Source organism: Abrus precatorius, unplaced genomic scaffold (assembly GCF_003935025.1).
Source record: "Abrus precatorius isolate BTA unplaced genomic scaffold, Abrus_2018 Scaffold5, whole genome shotgun sequence".
NCBI lineage: Eukaryota > Viridiplantae > Streptophyta > Magnoliopsida > Fabales > Fabaceae > Abrus > Abrus precatorius.
Window position 1 is genome coordinate 3912275 of NW_020874395.1, and position 23208 is coordinate 3935482.

Below are 23208 nucleotides of genomic sequence, written 5' to 3' on the forward strand. Positions count from 1 at the left end.
GTCATTTTGTGTCATGTATACTGTGTGTTACTGTTTATTGTCTTTTTCTTTAGATCTTTGATTTGGTTTCCAGCACTTTTTCTTCTTCCTTCTCCCTTTCATCTTCATCTTCTTATACTCAAAACTTTATCTTCTTGCCATTAACACCAAGCACCCATCCCCAAATCTCAAAGCATAAACAAATCAACTTTTTAAATATCCATTTTTTTATCTTCAGCAGTATGTCTGCCATAGCAGGAATACGAAGCACCTTATGATTTGCAACGAGAGTAGGAGAGCCATCGTGTCTCATCACTTTGTGCTTGTTTTTTAGGCTATTGGCGCTAGAAAACACGGAACACTGCACTGTCTTCTCTGGGATTGTAGTATTTAGGGGAATGACCCTCAAAAAAATGTCTGCGTGAGTTACCAGAATATGTCAACAGCTACCATTCAAGATGAGTACAAAACGTGCTTGTTCTACATAAATCGGTTCAAGGAGCGATGCATTGATGTTGTTGATGGTAAGAAGTTGATTTTAGAGGGAATCTGAGAGTCAATGTAGAAATGCAGAAGTTGATTTTAAATTCATCATATTGGAGGTGGGTGCTTGGTGTTATTAATGGCAAACAAGTAAAGTTTTGAGAATAAAAAGATAAAAGAGAGAAAGAAGAGGAAGAAGTGTCAAAAATAACATCAGAGATCTAAGAAGGAAGACGATGAACAATAATGCACAATACACATGACACAAAATGACAAATTTTTTTAAGGGAGTTAGGGTTTTTAACAGAGAAGGATCTATTTAAAACTTTTGTAAATGTTAAAGATTAAAATGAACTAAAAGAAAGTTAAAGGACAAAAGTAAATTTTACCTTAAAAATAAGAGATGAAAAGAATAATTTTGCCTTTTCTCTTTATTTTTCAAACAAAGCTTAAAACAAGTGTTTATCATAATACAAGTTAAAAATCTATTAGATAACTTAGTACCACTCAAAAGACAAAAGTTAATGACGAAAAATATTTTTTTCACTCAATTTGTGAAAAACAATTTTATTTATAAATTAATTTTATATGTAATAACTTTTATAAGAATAAAAGTCTATTTATGTCTATTAACTTCTTTGTAATTAATGGTTCAATGTAAAAAAATTAAATTAATGAATTATATGTATAGGTATATGCATAACATTTTCTTATATTATGCTAACAATGAAATATAAAATATAAAATTTAATATTTTAAATAAATAAATTATTTTTATTTATTTATTTATAAGGATTAATTCATAATGCTTGTTGAAAATTTATTTTACTGTATAAGGATGAATGAATAAATTAAAATAAATAATTATGGAAATGAAAAAATAAAAATATTTAATATTAAAAAATTAATATTTTTTCTTTGTGTAAAGATTGACTCATAAAACATGTTATAGATTTATATTATAGTGCAACAATAAAATGATAAAATCAAAATAATTGTGGATTGCATGGTAAAATTACAAAATTATTAATTTATGTAAATAGTGATAAAATCTATTATATGACTAAAAGTAATAATAGTTATTGTAAACTTATAGCGAGATATGTCATTTTTTAGCAAATTATTTTCTAGATTTTTTAATTTTTTTTCACACATTTCACAATTATAATTTTAAAAAGTTATTATAATAGTATAAATTTAGTTTCTTAAATATTTTTGTTAAGATATTTGGTTTATGTTTTTTAATTTAATAAATTTTTGGTTTGCTAATATTTGAATACTTTAGGATATTAATACATATCAGAATGTTTTTTTGTATTATCCCCATTTTTACCATAACGTAGATTTTTTCTTTAGCAACTATTATTTACATTTTTGCTAGTTTATTTTTACTTTTATCCATCTTTATTTCTTTATTACCTTATCTCATTTAATTTCTATACAACTCTTTATTTTGTTAATACATTTAACCGCATGTAAATTTCTACTTTATATTACTTATATCGTATCAGTGTCACTACAGATTAGAGAATCTAAACAAATCTCGTTATTTAAATATTTAAAATTAAATATTGTATAGTAAATAACAGGGGAAAGGAAACACAAATTCAGGCAAATTATAATTTAATTATATATATAAATTCTCACATTACATATCAAGTTATCGCCAAAATTTATAAGATATCAACGTTTAAAATTATTATTTATAAGAGTGATGCAATAATTTTTTAAAATATAATCGTTAAAATATATTGTATGTTCACTTTAAATGCATACAAAATAAAATTATAAAAGACTTTAAAAAGTTTCAAATAACAAAATGTTTTCTAAGTTTCATGCAACTAAACATTTTTTTTTTTTACTTTTTCTTCTTTTGTCATCTCGTTTATATATATATATATATATATATTAGTTGAGTAGCATAAAAGACCATTAAAAACAATGAATCTTTTTAACTATCAAAGATAAAAGATAATAATATTAGCTATAAGAAACAATAGTGAGTAAAAAAATAAAAATAAAAACAAAAAGATGAAAATAAAGGGAAAAAAAAGAAGGAAAAAACTCTTACTAAGGAGGAGAAAATCCAACTACAATAAGAATAAAGCTCTACAAAAGAGAGGAGAATGCTCTTTAAGAGGATAATACCTATCAATTGATCATAGTCCATGATTAATAAATAATATCTTGGATTCAAGAATTGATTTTTTTTTCTTTTTAATAAAAATTTATTTGAAGTGAACTCATTTTATAATTTAGAAGCTCATCCTTCTTTATTTTAATATTTTCTTTATACTCTCATCCTTCTTCTATATAAAAAAAATTTGCACACACATATTATACAATGTAGTTAGATAATTCAAAATTATTACATTGTATATATCTGAATAATTAAAAAATATAATTAAAATATTGTAGACTTTTAATTAGATAATTTATATACTAAATAAAAAAATTTGAAATAACACATCTTTAGAAAGAATTAAAAAATGTCTCTATTATGTTTAACTTTTTGTACTCATCATTTATAACTTTTTTTTTAATATTTGATTTTCACTTTTATCCTCATTATTAATTTCATATTTTTAAAATTTTAAAATTTCCCATCCAAACATAATTTTGAATTACAAAACAAAATAGTAATTAGCAATATTTACCAATAAAATTATCATACCTTTTACAAATTTATACAAATTAAAGCAAGATATATTTTTCTAAAGTTCGGTGAAAGCTAACTTGTGTCATGTAATGGAGCTATACATGACAAGAAAATGAAACCTTACGTGCAAATATAGAAGATAGGAAAGTAAACTCCATTATAATGAAATCTTCTTGAGTTCTTATCCAACCCTCCATTCTAATGTTACCTTGCTATTCTCTTTGAATTTTCTTCTCCTTTCTTGACACATCTACTGTGTTTGGCCGGTGAGAAAGAGAAAAGAAAAAACTTACGAGTCTAATTCTAACCCATGATTTGATATGTTTATACTAAATTTTTTTTTAAAAAATAAATTATTGCTTTATTCAGAAGTGTCTCATACGTGTCTGAAAATAGACACTACTAAAAAGTCTGTTTATACAGACAGATTTACGGACAGATTTTTAGAGCATTATAGACGATTTTTTTCATTACAGACGGACATAAATCGTCTATAATATCCTCGTCGGTAAAGAATTACAGACGAATTTTCAAATCCGTCTGTAAGTTACAGACGGAAAAATCCGTCTGTAATCCGTCGGTGATATATTTTACTATTATTGATATTTTTTTGTTTATATAGATAGTTATTTCTTGCTGTTCTTGATTGTCACAATTTATAAACAAAATAGAAACTATAGATTCAGCATCTAAACATTTCAAAATGATTTATAAAATATAAAATTTAAATGTTATTACAAAGGAAGACAAAAAAGCATCTAAATAAATACATTTAAAAATAAAATACAAGTCTTCATCAAGAATAATCTGTATGGTCATAATCCGAAGGAGCATCATCATCAGTAGAGGAATGATGCATGGAGGTGAAAATCGGTGGTGCTGGAGCTGGTGGAAGAGGAGGAAGAGGTGTGGAGCTGCTTGCTCTCACGAGCTCAAAATAAGCATGCATCTGCTGCATTTGCATATGTTGTTGCGTCATCTGCTGCTGGACCTCCCTTTGCATTCTCGACGCCACCTTCTTCTCTATCTTCTCCATTTTCTTTGCCCACTTCTTCTTCCATGCACTTTCTTTGCTCTTCCACATCTCCTCATTCTGCTTCTGGAGTTCTTCATTGAAGGCATGGACCTGAGTGCGGACCATGTCCTCCACATCCTCAGGTGCAAGAGAAGGGGCATCTCTAGTGACAGATGCAGGGGATATGGAGTCTGCAAAGCGGCCCCTCATGCCATAAATGTGACCTTTATAAAGGCCACCCACTGTCTGTGACCACATAGCATCCTCATCTACTGACTCTGGATTCTGAGAAGATGCTTCCTCAAGCCTTTGAATATAGTCATCCTACAGTTCAGTTCAGATAATTAGATATTAGTTTGGAGAACTATTTAATAAGTCACTAATAATAACATATATTATCAATAACTATGACTTACATATGTGGCCTGAGATCGTGTATCAACCCACAGGCTTGTTTGCCTTCTGACTTTATGCTTAACATTCTTATTGCTAAAGATAACTCTGAATGTAGCCCATTGATTAATGTAACCTATTGATCAAATGAACTCTGACTTTGATTGCCTTCTGTTATGCTTAACATTCTTATTGCTAAAGATAACTCTGAATGCACACACCCATCCCATAAAGGCTTGTTTGCTACTTCTAAAATATTATAAAACTTTGCAGCCTCTCCATTAGGTTCTTGTTCAGCTTCAAAATCATGAAAAATTCCAAATTGAGGACTAACAGCATCATAAACCATTTCTTGATAACGACTATTGCTTTCTTCCCAACTTACATTACCTACATGACCACCTGATTGTAATATATTTGAATTACCTACTTGATTTTCCAAATTAACTTCTTCTCCATGCTCAGTCCATATCCAATAATCATGTTTAAATCCAAATTTGTACAAATCATATCTAATTGAATCAATATCCAAAAATTTTCTACACTTGCACTTAGAACATGGACACCTAACGACCTGATTGGTGATGAATTGCTGTGAATTACAACAGACGCGTATAAATTCCTCTACACCTTCAAAGAATTCAGGTTTTATTCCCCCCCGACTTGGGTGCAACCTATCATACATCCACTGACGATTTCTGAGATACATCTTCCTCCAAAACTATATAAACCTAATACAAATATACAATGTGGTATCAACCTTCTAAAATACATTACAGAAATTTTTAATATAAATTTTGGCAGAATCTCCCCTAATACATGTTAATTTCCTTACATTTGTTTACCATTTTTTTACAAAAATAAAAATTTCACCTAAAATCAACTAATAAATTATATAACAATAAATTATTCGATACATCAAACATAAACACATCATAATCCTAAACCGTTCTAGAGCACATCCCCTTGTAACTCCACAACATGCATATTCTACAAACTCCACAAATACAAACAATCCCACAACACACAATAATCAGGTTCGAAGAAGGACCTCTACGCCTTCCCCCCAGTCATACAATCTCCAATCCTATAACTCTATCTTAGAAATTTTAAGTCTTTAAAAAACATAAAAAATTAAAAAACTAAACCGATTAAAAGTTAGAGTATCGTACTAAGAATACAATGATGCAAAAAAACTTTCAAATGGTTGCTCCAATCACTCGCAATGGCCAAAACACTGAGCTCTTAGAGAGAGAGAGAGGGGGGAGCGAGAGAGAGAGGGTTCTGATTATGGGGGAGGGGAAGAGGAGACACGGTTTTTATGGGTTTCAGTCATTACAGACGGGAAAATCCGTCTGTAATGGGTTTAATGAAACAGTGTGTTTCAGGTGGCACATTACAGATGGATTTTTTCATCTGTAAATGCGTCAATCCCATTTACAGACAGAAAAATTCATCTGTAATTTGTCACCTGAAAGGTCGGTTAAAACCGTCATATATACAGACGGAAAAATCCGTCTGTAATTTTTCGCTATAATATTTCCTCCTATTTTCAAATTACAGACGGAAAAATCTGTCTGTAATTGCTGTCTATAACATTTGGCACCAAAAGGCGGACTAAATACAGATGGATTAAAATCTATCTGTATTACAGACGGATTTTTCAGAAAATAAAAAAAAATTATTCCACAAATCCGTCTATAAAGCCGTCTATAATACAGACGGATTAAAATCTGTCTGTAAAATCTGTTTGTATTAAGCACTTTTCTAGTAGTGTAGATGTTTAAAAAACATTTCTAAATCCGAAATATTTATATGTTGCTGTGTTGTGTCTATCAAAGTAGTGTTGACTTCAGATCATACAGTAGATAGACGAGATTATTAGCAAAGGTTGAATCGCTTAAATTGTATGATTGACATCCTAACAATGTTACGTAAAAATATTTATAATATGTGAAAAATATTGTCTTCTTTAATTAATTATCAGTAAAAATTCAATTTTTCCCCATTATGTGATAAATATTTTGCATGTATGATTTTAATATAAGAGAATGTTTGAAATGGGCTGAATGGGGGAGCAGCCCAAAATATGATCGAAATGTCAAAGAAATAACTAAAAGTTTTTCTTTTTTTACCAAAAAAATGAGAGTGAAAATTTATAACTTTTTAATACTTAATTACACACAGTGATAATATTTAAGTAACTTAACAACCAATAGTATTACGTAAACAGTGCACATAAATTTTTCATGGTTTTCTTATGATATTTTTTTAATATACTTTATGATAATTTTTAATGTATTTTATTTTATTTTTATATTTTAAATAAATAACAATTTCAATTAGCTAAACTAAACCAACCCAACCATATGATTAGATTGGTTTGGTTCGAATGATTTGTTAAAATCACAATAAAATCCAACCAAACCAAATTAATTTCTTTGATTAGTTAAGACATAATTTTCACGTAAAGTCGAACTTATTCAATTCAATTACACTCCCTATATTTTCTCATGTTGAGAAGCACCGTGTTGATTTTTTTTATATGAATATATTTTAGACATTCATGAGTATTAAATAAAAATAAAGAAAAATACATGCAATTAAAGTCTTTTACAAATAGGTATTATAAACTTTTACTTTAATCCATTAATACAAAGTTAAATTATTAGCGTTGAATAAATGTAAAACCCTTAATTTTAAATAATTAACTGTCCACGACCCTTTTTTTAATCATTATTCATTTATTAGTTCCTTAATTAAATGCATAAATCCAAATATTATAAATAATTCAACACAATTACAAGAAAAATTTTAAGAGTTTGGTCATCTAAAATAAAAATCAAGGTAATTAAAACTAAATAAAAAATAAAGCAACTTTTCTTTTTTTAGTCTTTTTTTCCCATGTTTCTCTCTCCCCCTAACAAACCTCATATATGTGCATGCATATTGCAGAACACATATGCAACACACAACACAATCCTAATTCATCTTGAGAGCAAAGAAAAAGGCAAGAAAGCGGCACCATTGTCACGTATCAATCTTCTCTCTCTTGGCTTAGGGGAACACATTTTTCTTCCTTCAATGACTGGTACATTGCTCTCTCTCCCCTTTATCACCTCTATGCTATGCTTTTCTTACATGATTCATTCTTTTCCTCTCAGTAATTATTTTATTATTTAAGATTTAATAAAATTTTGATCAAGCAAACATGCGATCCAAGAGTTTCATTGCCATTGACTTTCATTTTAACAAAAGAGAATGGTGGAGGGATTTAAGAGTTATTATTAGTAGTTTGATTTGAGAAAAAATATTAACCTCAGTCTATGATATATGAATTTGTTGAAGAACACATGCACGAGTTAATGGCTTATCACCAATTATCATGTTATTTTGTCATTTCTAAGACCACAAACTGCAAGTATCAAACATGCATTATCATGAAACAATATCTTGTAAATTCAAATGTTAGAATTCCTTTGACAAAAAAAGAGATCTTGAAAAGTTTTTAATGTACAATCACAACTCTTTAGCGTATGAGCATTCACATACACAATAAAAAGAAATCTTCACAAAGGAGGAACATCTTGAAAAGCATACGATAATCATGTATTGCACATGAAACACTTATGATTTATGAATATGATACCAAGTAAAATGGCGACCTAAATCTACATATCTTGTAGGAGAATGTCAATGCAAGACTAATATGTCATGACTCATTATGTCTTTTAATTTTAACCAATTATAAGTTTATATTTTCTTTCCTAACTTGCGGCCCATGTAAGGAGATTATTGCTAGAAGAATGGTTTAGAATCTTTACTTTCATGATTCTTTATGAATATTTTAAAAAATGTTGGTGTATAGTCTCAAAAGGTAGAAATCTAAGAGTCATTAAGTTATATGTCCAAATGCTTAAGTTGAGCGATAGCAATATGCACAATGTACTAAGAGAGGGAACCAATACCTAACCAAACATCGTACCAAAATGAAATAGTTCTTGATCTAACTCGAATATTAAATCTATCTCAAATTGTGCTTAAGATACTTAAGAATAGAGACCCACAATTCATCTTTGTCATCCAAAAACTTTCACATTAATTTTCTTATAAGGGTAGTGTTCCTTCCTTAGTGTCTCACAACCTATGCCATCCAAGCCTTTCTAACTTTATTTGGGAGCCAGTTTTTAAGAAACCATTTTGTTTTAATTTTTTCTTAGATTAAGTTGAAATATGCCTTTTTGCATTGACTCATTCATTAAGAAAGAAGAAATTTAAGTATATCTCTAAGTTAAACACATTTTTAATATTCAAAATATTAGAAAAAATTATATATTCCTATTAATAGTTTTCATACAAATAAATGAATTTAAAATTTTCACAGCTTACTTTGAAGATAAATGCAACATAAAAAATCATCCAAGTATCAATTATAAATTTCATTCAAGTGTTGAAAATCTTAAAAAGTAAAAAATTTAGTAGGATTAGAAGTGTAAGTAGAGGAGCTAAATTTAATATATTACTGTAGAATTTGAGTTAGAGAAGTAAAAGAAGTTTTTAAGAGGATAAAAAATGGTAAAATTATTGACCTTGATAATATCTTTATAAAAGTTTAGGAAAGTAAAGAGTGAAGTGGCTCACTAAACTCTTTAATGAGATTCGAGATTTAAGAATATATTAGATGAATGGGAAAAGAGTGATATCCAAAATTATACAAACTATAGAGGGATTAAACTTATGAGTCACACTAAATTATATAAAATCAATTTGATTTTATGACAGAAAGGTCTACATTAGATATATCTTTTATGAAAGAAGATAGAAAAATATTATTATAAAGAAAAAGACTTACAAATTCTTTTTATTTATTTAAAAAAAATATAATTGAGTACTAAGAAAAGTGTTATAGAAGACTTTAAAAAAATAAAGGATTCATATAACATACATTTAGACATACAAGACATGTACGAGAGAGTAAATACATGTGTGAAAACTTTTAAAAGCTATTTAAAGACTTCTTAATTGAAATAGGTTTACATCAAAGCCTCATTTTGAACTTTTATTTATTTAATCTAGTTGTAAATGTGCTTAAAAATGACAAATAAAAAATTATTGCTGAGTGCATATTAACTATTAAAAAATTAAGATAGGACCAAGATAATAAAGGATAGAATAAGGAGAGATGTGCACAATTTGTTTATATTAGTTTAACTGCAACAAATGATCTATGTTTAATTTTCAAGTATTTGCTTGAATTTTTCTTCACTCTCTGTTAGGCTTCTACTTACAAAAATTTTGAGAAACCTTCTTTTACCTTAAGTCCTTAACCCAAAGGTAGACTGTACAATAGCGTCTTTTTCCAAGAATACAACAAAAACTTCTATGCTGGATGTAAAGTATTCTAGTAATTTCTTTGACCAAGTATACTACAAAAATCTCCCTTTATCTCTACTTGATAGAGTATTACCATTTTTTTTTTATTAAGGACACCATAAAAACCTTTTTTTTTTATCTCTACTATAAATATGTAGTACTCTTATATTTGAGTTACAATGAAATTAAAACACACACACACACTCTCAAGAGTATAAAAACAAGTCAAAACACAATTATGAGAATGAGCATATTGTTGTAGATTTTTTCTCTTGATTTTTGTCTTCACTCTTTTTGTCTTTTTTCATCCTTTAGTTATTTTTATATGGAGTCATTCTTGTAATATATTAATGCATATCAATTCATAAATAACACCATTCTCTCTAAGAAATTGATGCATATTTTGTTTCACGTATTCTCTTTTGTTATCAGACCATAAGAATTTAATTCAACGTCCAAACTGAGCTTGAATCATGCGATAGAAGTCCAAAAACGATTGTGCAATGTCTTATTTTTACTTCATATAATAGATCCAACAAGTGGAAGTACAATTATTAATGAATGAAACAAATCATTTAGCACTAGATATATTAATTAGACATAAGGATAGGTTTATACATCTAAAAGAATAAAATTAAAAGACTTAATACTTTTATTAATGATATTTGTAAAATTTGCATGATAATCTTTAGCAAAATGAAAAAGATAAAAATGAAAAAACTATAGGCTCCTTCAAAAGCAAAGAAAGAAACATAGTCATAATAATAATAATACTGAAAGAACGATGACTATGAAGCCATTTAAGAGACATTGGACTGGGAGCTTGGCTAATGACCAAAATTGGACATTCTTTAAAATAGAAGACTAAAATTACCCATTGATTAAAACATAGACTAAAAGTGCATTCAGTTTTTGTCCAAGACTAAAATTGTATTTAATAAAACAAAAAACTAATAAAAGAGGCCCAGGTGATATTTTAGTGCTGATTTTTGCTCCGGTCCTTCAACTCCTAAACCCATCTCAAATGTCCTTTTTTTTTTTTTTTTTCTATGAACTTTACTCTTCGTGCTTTGAGAGAAGAATGGTTTACCAACAAGCATGTTGATACACTCCTTATAAGGCAATGCTTTCTACCTGCTTACACCAGCCGCACATGCTTACTTACATAAAAAGATTCGTTTTCAATTCTTTATTTTTTACCAATTTAACAGTGTCTTCTTTATTTTTGGGTCTCTCATGTGCACGAAGAAAGTGACAAATACTAATAAAAATGAGGCAAAAGGAACTTGTACATGTAGTTTCCTTCTACTTGTTTTTAACATCATTTTTTTCCCCCACTAGTAATTTAACATCTTTTATTAATCAGACTTAGCTATTTATGAATTGGCCGGACCATCACAAAGGTTCATTGACACTGTACCTACATATTTAAAATGTGCAGAAGCAAGCAAATGGGCCATTGTTTATGCAAATGTTGAAGCCGAACAGAAGCCAATGTGTTTATGCTAAATCCAAACACATGCCACTAAAAATAATTATACATATATATGGGGTGAGAGCACCGGAAAATTATGAACAGTAAAATATTATAATACAATACAATACAATACAATATTTTAGTTAAACTGTGACTCTAAAAGAATACTCTCAAACAAATAGCAATAACAGCTTATAGCAAAAAAAGAAAAAACACTATAAGCAAGTAGAATAAAAAGACAAATCAGAAACAATTTAAGTTGTTTAAAACACAACAAATAGAGCAAAAGAGATTCCATTCCCTAGAGTATTTCCTTCCTCCTTTATCTCTGCTTTCTCTTCTTTTCTCTCTTTAATCCATCCTTCCAAAATGAAGTTCCTTCGTATTGAGCTTCTCCGTGGGAACAATAGCCCAAACCAAATGATCCCAAAAGTAACATTACTAGCAATATTAGCCATACTTATATTTACTATTACCCAACTATGCTATCCTTCGTTTGACTACACTTCATTATTGAAGATCAACAAATATAAGCAGCCATCTCCATCATCATCTCCATCTCCAGCACTTGATGAGGCAGCCTTGCCCCCAACATACGTCAAAAACTGTGACATTTTCAAAGGGGAATGGGAACCGAATCCAGAGGCACCATATTACACAAACGAAACATGCTGGGCAATACATGAGCACCAAAATTGCATGAAGTATGGAAGACCTGACTCTGAGTTCATGAAATGGCGTTGGAAGCCAAATGAGTGTGAACTCCCCATTTTCAACCCTTTTCATTTCCTTCAATTTGTGAGGGGAAAATCTATGGCTTTTGTTGGAGACTCCATTGGCAGAAATCACATGCAGTCTATGATTTGCCTCCTATCAAGGGTCAGTCTCTTTTTCAATATTCAAATTATAGAATTATGGTTCCACAATTATTATTATTATTTTTATTTTTCCTCCTTGATTTCTTATATCAATTGTAGTTGCTTTGGTGGCACGTAATATTGTATCAGATTACATAGCAAGCCTGCATCTGGATGTAGTATATGTCATCCGTGTCCCTAAACCGCATGAAACACGGCATATAATAATTTAAAAGAATTAATTAGTATAAATTTAAAAAATTTTACACTTTATTTAAATTTTTTATTTAATTTAAATTTAATAGGTTATAATTTATTATTTTATTAGCAGTTAAATTTAAGTTAAATAGAAAATTCATATTTGATGTAAAAAATTTTAAACTTATATTAGTATAAAAAGATAATTCTTCATTTTAAAATATTTAAGTCTTCAAAATAGTAAAAAGTTAAACAAATATACTAAAATTTTTAAAAGTAATATTTTCAAAATAAAATTATTTTTTTATGAATAAAGCTAAAACAAACAAGCTCTAAAAACCACTTTCAATTACGTAATTTTATTTAAACTATCTTTGACATGTTATTCAACTTTGCATGGGATGTTAATATTTTCAACTAAAGAACGAAGAATGAAATAGTTGCTGAATAACTAACTAAACCAAAGGCAAGTAATTAGCTGAAGCTTATTAATGTCCCTACTTATTTTTAAAAGAAATATATTGTTAAATTATATTTTTAGAAATATTTTAATAAATTTAAAGTTATAGCTCCCGAATGTATTCTTTAGTAAATAAATGAGAATATTCCCAATATTTGGAAATAGTCTAATTTACAAAAGAGCGAGGATATGCTAACAAGTTCTTATATATGAAATTTAATTTGACTTAACATAATTTTTTATATTATCCTTAAATATACATTTTAATAAAATTTAATTAATGTTTTTAGGATGCTGTTTAATAAAATAATTAAAAAATTTTAATGATATTATTTCTAAAATTTTAATGATACTATTTCTAAAATTTTAATATAATTAAAAAATATTTTTATTTATTAATTTTCTAAAATAATGCCTTTAAAGCATTAGTTAAGAAGACTTCTACATATTTGATGATATTAAAAGACTATTTTTTAAAATAACGAAAAGAATCAAACTCTTCTAATAAGGCCATGTACGTACAGTTAATGAGTTAAACGATAACATAAAATACTCATTAAATTAATTGAATCCATATAATAATGTATTAGCTATCAAGTTTTGTATGATTAGCATGAGAATTATCAAATAATTATATAACTATCTATTGGCCGGATCTTTGCGGTTTGTAACATGCACTATCTTTGTCATGCAATTTGCAAATTATATACTATATTTAAAAACATTAATAATAAAAATTTGACGTTTGTTAATTTAAATGACTAAAAATGTAATTGATTTTAAATAAAATCTCAAACTCACATCTCTTACGTATAGGCAGTTTGGTCAAGGGGGTTGGCCATAATACGTGATTTTTTTTTATTCTTTATTACTTTTTGTGTTATTCTTTTTAAGATGTTTTTATATGGAGAACAAATTCGTTTTCTTTCCGAAGTTGTTCTTTTCTGCTTTGAGATTTGGACATTAAAATTCAATGTGCCCCAAATATTTTATATTCAATACATATGATTTCAATTTTAGATGAATATACTTCTTTATTATTATTTTTTTAAAGGTTTGATTTATATATATATATAAGAGCTTTTAGAGTTTTAGAGATTATTAATAACTCTTCAGATGAATAGTTGGAATCGAATTCAAATATATCTATTAATTATTTTTTTACGACTTTCGAGCTAACTCTCTTGTCATAACCTTTTTTTATCATTTGCTTTGAAAGTAATAATTTATCCTTTTCTCTTTCCACTTCTTTAATTCTTATATAGCTTATAAATTTTGGCTTTCATTTGGCTGGAAGACTTTCTAGAATATTTAGATTGTTTTCTTCAATAGTATACATCTTTTTAAGAGCTTTCAAGCCATTAAGTGTGATTTGAAATTTTTTTCTATCATTTTATTAATAGTTTCTCGTTCAATCATTCTGAATGATTTATTGACAAACAAGTATGCTAGTTTTTACTCGTTCGACATTACTGGGTTCTCCATACATCATTGCAAAAGTGTCTTACATTTCTTTGGCTATTTTATAACTGATAACTTTGTTGTATTCCGAAGTGGATAGGGCACATGTGATAAAGTATTTAGTCTTAGCATTATTTTGCTATTTATTTTTACTTCATCTAGAGTCCACTAATTTTCAAATTTTATGTTACCATCCGCATCTTTGAAAAGATGATGGTCTCTATTTTGTACGATGTTCTAGAGATTAAATTGAGTTAATTTGATGAACATTTTATTTCTCCAGAATAAATAATTATCACCAAAGAATGCTAGAAGTCTTGAAACATACCCTTCTTCAGGTATGAATTGATTCTGTTGATCTGCCATATTTTTCTTTTAGGATTTCTTCCCCCATTCACCATTAAGTGTTCAACCCCAAAAATTCAAACTTTGATACCAAATAAAGTTTCAAGTTGAAAGAAGAGAGGTTTAATCTATTTTCAAAAATGATTTCGTGCTTTTTATAAAAATAATAAAATTTTCAAATTAGTAAATTTAGAAAAACCGGTTGTATCAGAAGAAGGAAAGAATACAAACACCAAACAATTTATATTAGTTCGCCTAAAAAACTAGGGTTATGTCCAATATTAATTTGATATTAATATTTGTATATTTCTTACAAAATTTTAAGAATTTACAAATCAAAATATTATTGTTCATGTTTCTTGAAGCTCAAATAAACCTAAGTATTTTGAAATATAATTTTAGATTATTACACTTTTAAGTATTTTTTACACCACTTTTAGTTTCTCTAATCACTCTCATTCAAATATTTGATAATTTAAAAAGTTTATTTATGACAATCTCACTTATTTTTTTGATTAGATCTGTGTCTTGATTTTATAGCCTCATGATGACATGTTTATGCTAAACACATTTATATATGATCTCTTAATCTTAATATACTTCTTTTTGAAAAGTTTTCTGATTTGTTCTAATCTTCTGCTGAGATAAATTAAAATGCTTTTAGTTCTTTATCTTTTTACTATTTTAGTGCTTAACATAAAATAAAATATAAAAGATTTTTTATCTTTTGCAAATGAATGTAATTTTACTTTTCTAGATGATGATTTTGTGTCCATAGTCAATTAATGAAACCAATGCTTTTTCAATCTTAATATTCTCATGTACATATTGCTTTTTTATTTGGAATGATCTATTCTTTCATTAGTTCCTTAAATAAACATCTTAGAGACAATAATAAAACATTTGACCATATTGCTAAATAAAACAATATACTTAATATAAAAAAAAAAATTTAATCATCAAAATATAAATAGACTTTTTAGTCTTTAATAATTATATCTGCAAAGTTTTAGCTCTAAAATTATTTAATACTCTATTCTTATATTAAATTGAACATTATACACTTTTAAAATTTATAAAAATAAAAGTATTTTGATCACATTCTTACAAGTGTTAAACTTCAACATAATTTGATACAAATGAAAATAATTCTAATTTAACAGCTAAATAAAAAAATTACACAATGTTTTTTAATATAATAATAATGATGTTTAAATTTATAAGGTTGAAGTTTTATTTATTTATTTCCATACCCTATCCTTTAAATTGAAAATTTGTCATTGAAAAATTACATTCTCTCTTCCTTCCTATTAGTATTAGTTTTTTTTATAAATTTATTAAAGTGATACTTTTTCAATTGAAGGAACAAGAAATGAAAACATTGTCTCTGAATTCCATTCATGTAAATTATCCAAGCTTCTCATCGCTAACTTAATTATAGTGAATTCAAATCAAGCATAAAAATTTAGCTATCATTACTTGACTGGTGCAATAATGCATGTTATAATATAATTCTCTAAACTAAATCATGACATACCAAAATTGTATTTTAATGCAACTAAAATATCTGAAGAATTTGAAAATTCATTATGAAAGTCGGAAATTTTATTATACTACTGTGGGCCTGAGATATCTATCCAACAAATTAATAACCAAAGCTAGATTTGAAGCTTTTAGTTGCAGAAACATGGTTTAATCTTACAAATTTGTTAGTATGCACACGTTTTTCCTTCTTGTTTTCATCAATCACAGTATTCTTATCTTTTCAGGTGGAGTATCCCAAAGACGTATCATACACAAATGACTTTAATTTCAAGCGATGGGAGTATTCAAGCTATAACTTCACCATGGCCACTTTTTGGTCACCCTATCTAGTTAGAGCCAAACCAGCAGATTCAAATGGTGGCCTCTTCAATCTTTATCTTGATGAATTTAATGAAAATTGGATAAACCAAATTGAAGAGTTTGACTATGTCATTATCAATGCAGGAACGTGGTTTTTCAGGCCTATGATATTCTATGAGAAACAAAAAATTATTGGATGTCAATACTGTGCTTTAGAAAATGTCACTCATTTAACCATAGACTATAGTTATAGAAAGGCTTTTAGGACTGCATTTGAGGCCATTATTAGTTTAAGAAACTATAAGGGTACAACATTTCTTAGAACTTTTGCACCATCTCACTTTGAGAATGGAGTGTGGAATCAAGGTGGAAATTGTGTGAGAACGAAGCCATTTAGGACTAATGAGACACAATTAGAGGGACAATTTTTAAACTTATATAATCTCCAATTGGATGAGTTTAAAATTGTTGAAGAGGAAGGCATGAAGAAGGGTTTGAAATTCATGTTGCTTGATACAACACAAGCAATGTTATTGAGACCAGATGGTCACCCAAGTATATATGGGCATTGGCCAAATGCAAATGTGTCACTATATAACGATTGTGTGCATTGGTGCTTACCAGGACCTATAGACACATGGAGTGATTTCCTATTGGAAATGTTGAAGATGGATGGTATGAAATCTACTAATAGAGAGGCTTCATTTGCACACATTGAAAATTAGTTGGGCTTCTAAGTAACATTCATATGCCCAATTATTAATGGCAGATTATTCCTTCTAAATTTACTCATAAATATATTTTTTTATTTTATTATAATAAATTGATGATTTTTCATTACAAAAAATAGCTGATAATTTTTTATGTTCACGGGTGTGTACACACATATACTACTGTTATTACTACAATATTACAAATGAATTATTAGTTAACATATGTCTCTTAAAAAAGTTACACTACTTTCTTTTTATTTTCTTCTTTTATAATTCCTCACATCTTTAAGAATCATTTTCGATCCTTAATATCAACTTTATTACTTAAAAAAAATAATTTTTTTTATGAAGTTACAAAATGATGCAATATTTTAGGTGAAAATCTCAAGAATACCATGAGAAATGAAAGCAACGATAAGAATGTATATAAACTTGATATGGAAAATTTTTAAATATCCTGATGCAATAACGTCTTGTAGTTACACATTTTAGTATGATATTTAAAGTTGGAAGAGATTTTTAGACCTACTAGCATCTTGCATAAAGAAACCTAAGTTATGAAGGGATATATGCCTCATGATTGAATACTCTTGATAAGTTTATGTTGTTCTAAAAAGATATAAAATAAGTCATAATAGTAAAAATTCAATATTATTCAAAAGCTTATGAAAATAAAATTTTGTAACTTTTTTCATAGGTTGTTCTGTAACCCTCAAATAATGACAACCTAAATATAAGATAGCATAAGTATATATGGACTAGGACTGAACTACCTAAGTAAATCAAACCCAATCTAAATTAGACTTAATGATAATTAATTCAGCTCATTATATTAAAAAACAATATAAAATAAAGTACTACTTTCTTTTGGGTCATAATTAAGATGCCTATCAAATAACTCAAATAAGAATACATGGATTTGTAGCTAACTCTTGGGACTCTACTTGATTTCAATCCAATTTCTGAACAATTCAAAAACTTGATTTCATCTTTTAAAGTCTCAAAATCAATAGTTGACTGTTCAATTTCAGTTGCCTTAGATATTAGGAGCTGTAGAAAAAGAGGAAAAATATTCTTAGCAGACTTATTTCTCATTGATAACCATCACTAAATGTTCCTTTATACTAAAATGAACAAAGTATAACAGATTAATGGTAAGTCGCAATCAAAGTAAGCATTATCTTAGAAAACTATACTTAAGGTGATCGGGCAAGCGGAGGGAGGGGTATAAAGAGTTTTAATTGTATTATATTTTATTTTTAAAAATAAAAAATATTTTTAAAATAGAAATCAAACATACTCTTAATATTTAAAAATTTATCTATAAGATTAATTACTTATCAAACTAAAAAGGTGTAACACATTTTTATCTTGAAGTAGAGCATATATAATATATTTTTTTAGTTAAAAGAAAGGATATATATATATATATATATATATATATATATAATATTTTAAAATGGAAAAGAGAGCACTATAATTTATCCTGAAATGGTTTATAGAAAAAATTTGTTGGAACACCTGATCCTACTCATAATAATAAAAAACAATAACATATTATATAACATCTAAATAGTTGGCAAAGAAAAATATCTATAGTAAGATCATTTACAAATTCTTCATCAATATTGCTCAATTAAGTTTTTAAATGTGAACAATAAAATCTTTAATAGTTGTTGAGATTTGGGTTAGGAAAGTAAAACCTTGAAAAGATTAATATGTGTTATTGAATATATTAGAAATGAAAATTAATTCACATAACTAGAAAAAAAAATATAAGTAAAAACTTAATGAATAGTAATTTATTTATTTATTTAAAGAATTCAACAATATAATGTAACTTGGTAACTATTTCTTCCAAATCTCCCATTGTCTCTACTTTTATATGAATCCTAAAAGAGTATAAATAAGACTAAAATAAATAAAATTAAATTTACTTAAAATCTCATATTATAAAAGGTCAAATTAATTCAATTAATTGTTGCGACATTTAAATGATTCCAAACTACCCAAAATATTTTCTTATATTTACATTGCAGACACCATCACACAAGCTCTTCTTATATGTCACTTCATCCACAACCAATCTCAACTTTAGTCTCCATTGACTTTGACAATCCATGCCACCATTAAAATCACACCAAGCCATTCTTGCATCTTTGGTGACAATCATGCAACCATTTCGTTACCTATGCAATCATTACTTGATCAAAAACTTAACCCCAAAAGCAACACCAGCATAAGAATACCCACATCATCAGCTTCTATCTTAAAAGACTACTGACCAACCACACATGAAACCTCAAGCAAGTTGCACCTAGCTAAACCTCTATAGTTCTGTGAGCATCCAAAACTAGCCTCAATGCGCCAACCACATTGCCATTTTTTTTTTTTCAATTTTCAAGAGAAAAATACATTAAATATATTTTGAGCCATGTAATTAGTAGTATAGTTTGACAAAATTAGTGTATTATAAAAACCAAGTTGATAAATGTTAAAAAAATTAAAATTAAAATAAAATGAATAAAAAATCTAAGACTAAATAAAAGGAAATAAAATGAAAGTATTATTTCTTCGATGAAAAAATATACAAGTTAAAAAAAATAAAAATGCATACAATGTTAATTTAAAAATATAGCATAGAAAAAACTTATTTCACTTTTAATCAAAGGAGGAAGTACTCTTATTTTTAAGATTGCACTTTATTTCCTAATACAAAGGCAAATTCGGGTGATTCTAATATCCTCTCTTTATTTGCAAAAAGTAAATACAATACTTTTTTAATAAGTAAAGTGAAATTAGTTTTGAACCCTTGATATTTATAGATATAAAATGAATGGCTAAGATTGATTGGTGAAAAGATTAAAAATCAAGAGGAACATATGACTACATTGGGTAATAAAATGTTAATGAAGAATAAATAAGTAAATTACTACTTCACCTTTATCTCTTTCTTCTTCATCTCTACGACAACTCTTCAATTTTTATCTCTCTCATTTTCTCTTGACCTCCTTCATTCTCAGATTTTTTTTTATCTAAACTTTAAAATTTGTTGGATAAAATTAACTAAGATGAGATTTTTTTCCTCCGTGACTTCCTTCATAATTTCTTCTGAATTACATGCACCACCCTATCAATATGGGTTCCAATGAGGCATGGCTGGAAGAACATGAAACATAGTTGGAAAAAAGTAAAATTTGAGAAAACATAATGAAAAACATTTACAGAGATAAAGACAATACTTCTTTAATTGTTTAACCAAACAAATTAAAACTTCACAAGTAAGATAACCATTTCCTGCAACGCTTGTTTCGCGTTTTTCACCTAACAAGGTCGTTCCACTTCACATTCAAAAATTTTCAAATAAACACCCAACACTATTTACATTAGCTCTGTGACCAACCGCTACTAAATCTATGCTTTCTTATTTTTCAAACTTCTACATCAGTCATTACCACCACTAGATGTAGATATGATTTTTATTAAAAGGTTGCAACTTTCTAAGTCGGTCAGCTGAGACAACTGACTAATAAGTGGATAGTAGCATACATTAACTATCAAAATCGGTTCAGACATCCACCACATGTAAAACTGATGTTTTTTTAAATATAACTCATCATTTTCTACATTGGCTCTATAAGTAACAGATGTTTAAACTTATTTCTTCCCTAGGTCACTTTCAACATCTGATTTTCAATAAATCCGATGTACATATATATACATATATATATATATATATATATATATATATATGTTTAAATTTTCTAAGTTGAATCTTAAAAGTTAAGAAGAAGATAAAAAGTGGTTGAAAAAAGCAAAAATGGAAAAAATATAAAAAAATATATTTTTTAAAAGAAATACAACTTTTTACATTAGTTCTCTCAGAAAACTGACGTAGAACACATTTTTTTTTTTACAAAACACAACTTTCTACATTGGTTCTCTAGAGAGAACATATGTAGAAATTTATTTTTTTACGCGATTATTTCAAAGAATTAATGTAAAAAATTGATGTATAATGTATTTTTTTTAAAGAAGACACAACTTTCTAACTTTCTACATAGGTTGTCTGGAGACAACTGATGTAGAAATTTATTTTTTGTGCAATTACTGTAACATTGGTTATCTCATAAAACTGATGTCGTAATTAAAAAAAACACAACTTTCTGCATTGATTATCTAGAAAGAACAGATGTGGAAAGTTTTTTTTTTTTTTGCATAGCTACTTCTACATTAGTAGAACTGATGTAAAAAGTAGTAAAAAATTTTGAATGTCATTGTTTTTTAACGTTGTATACGAAGGTGCGTATAAGCTTTGATTGTTTGCTTCTTCGTTGTTCTAATATGTTAATAAACATAATAGAAATTTGATACCCATAGAAAGTGGAAGAAACATGTCATTTTATTAGTTTAAATTTTTTTATGTTAAAATTCTGTCATTTATGAATCTTTGATGGTGCTAATAAGATGAGAGTAAGAGAGGAATAAAAGGAAGAAGAAGATAAAGGAGAAATATAAATAACATTCTAAAATTTTAATATTTTCTAAATTTTGTAGTGTTATATTTTTCTGGATAAAGGTTTCTGCCATTTAAGAATCCTTTACAGGATAAGAATGAAAGAAGAAGGAAAAAAACTATTGCATTACTGATTTTAGAATCTGTATATTTTGTAGTAACTGTATTGAATATTATCCAACAAATTATGTATCGACGACTATGAAAAATATGAACTTTTTACTCGTAATTATCACAAATTGAGAAGGAAGAGAATATGAAATTATCAATATATCCTTTTATAAATCTAACTTAAATAACCAGTTTCCTATAATACAATTTTAACCATCCAATTAAAATTAACAGTTCACAATATTTAATAGCTTTTTCAAAATTTATTTTTATTTTACTTTTTACCAAAAAAAAAAGAAAAGAGAGGAAGTTAGAATCACCCAGCAAATTCAACTGAAATTAACTCCTTTTCTAATCTCCAAGAATCATCAATCTTTGAAAAGGGTTTTGCAGCTGAAAACTTCTGCTTTCTTTTAGTTGTTACATAATGCTAGTTTTCTTCGTATCTATTATCCTCGATGGGAATGCCCATCATCTGCAGTTTCTTCCTACTACGTGGCACATCAAGATTGGGTTACTCTTCACGGGATCGAGTAGCTATGCAGCAAGAAAGTAAAATTAAAAGTGATTTTCTTAAATATTTCTTATAAATTTATATTTTTTATTTACTATATAATAAATATTTTATTATTTAAGAAAGAAAATTATATTTTTTTGTCAATCAATCAACTGTGACAAAAGTTACGAGCATAAATGCTTCACAGCCAGATTTGAACCAAAGGAAAATAGACTATGCTAAAAAGATTATCATTCAACTTGTATCGTAAGGTGTGTTAGATAAATTTTGACCATTGATTTACATAATTGAGTTTAGCCAATGGGACAAGGGTTTATACGATCCATTTGAACCTTACAACTTCTGATTAAATTTTTGACTCGTGTAAAAAAAAGAAAGAAAACTCTTCTCTTTAAGCTTTCATTTTGAAACATTAATTTGGTCTTTTATAAATAAAATTGACCTTATTGGGTTATTTTTATTTTCATAAAAGAAATTGTCGTCAATCATTGGTGGCTTTTATTTGTTTCTTTCGTCAACTTACATTTTATTCCCTTACCCTCTTCACTTCCTTCCAAACACTGCCAACTTAATGAAGTAACACTCTCCGATCCCACCATTTTATAAAAGAAATTCAACATAATTGAGCCTTCACAAGTCTTAGACAAAAATACCTATTGAGAACAATCTGTCGACAATATTCTATCCCCCTAACCACCACTATCTTCCAAACTATATAAATAAAGCTCTCATGTGCCTTAGCTGTAAACAATGATAGAGTCAATCAAAATGGATATACAAGCAAACACAAATCATTTTTCATGACA

The 23208-nt window shown here is 27.5% G+C and overlaps 1 pseudogene; it reads left to right on the forward strand.

The window, feature by feature from the left end:
* Positions 1 to 11748: 11748 nt before the first annotated feature.
* Positions 11749 to 17286, forward strand: LOC113867715 (annotated as a pseudogene).
* Positions 17287 to 23208: the final 5922 nt, after the last annotated feature.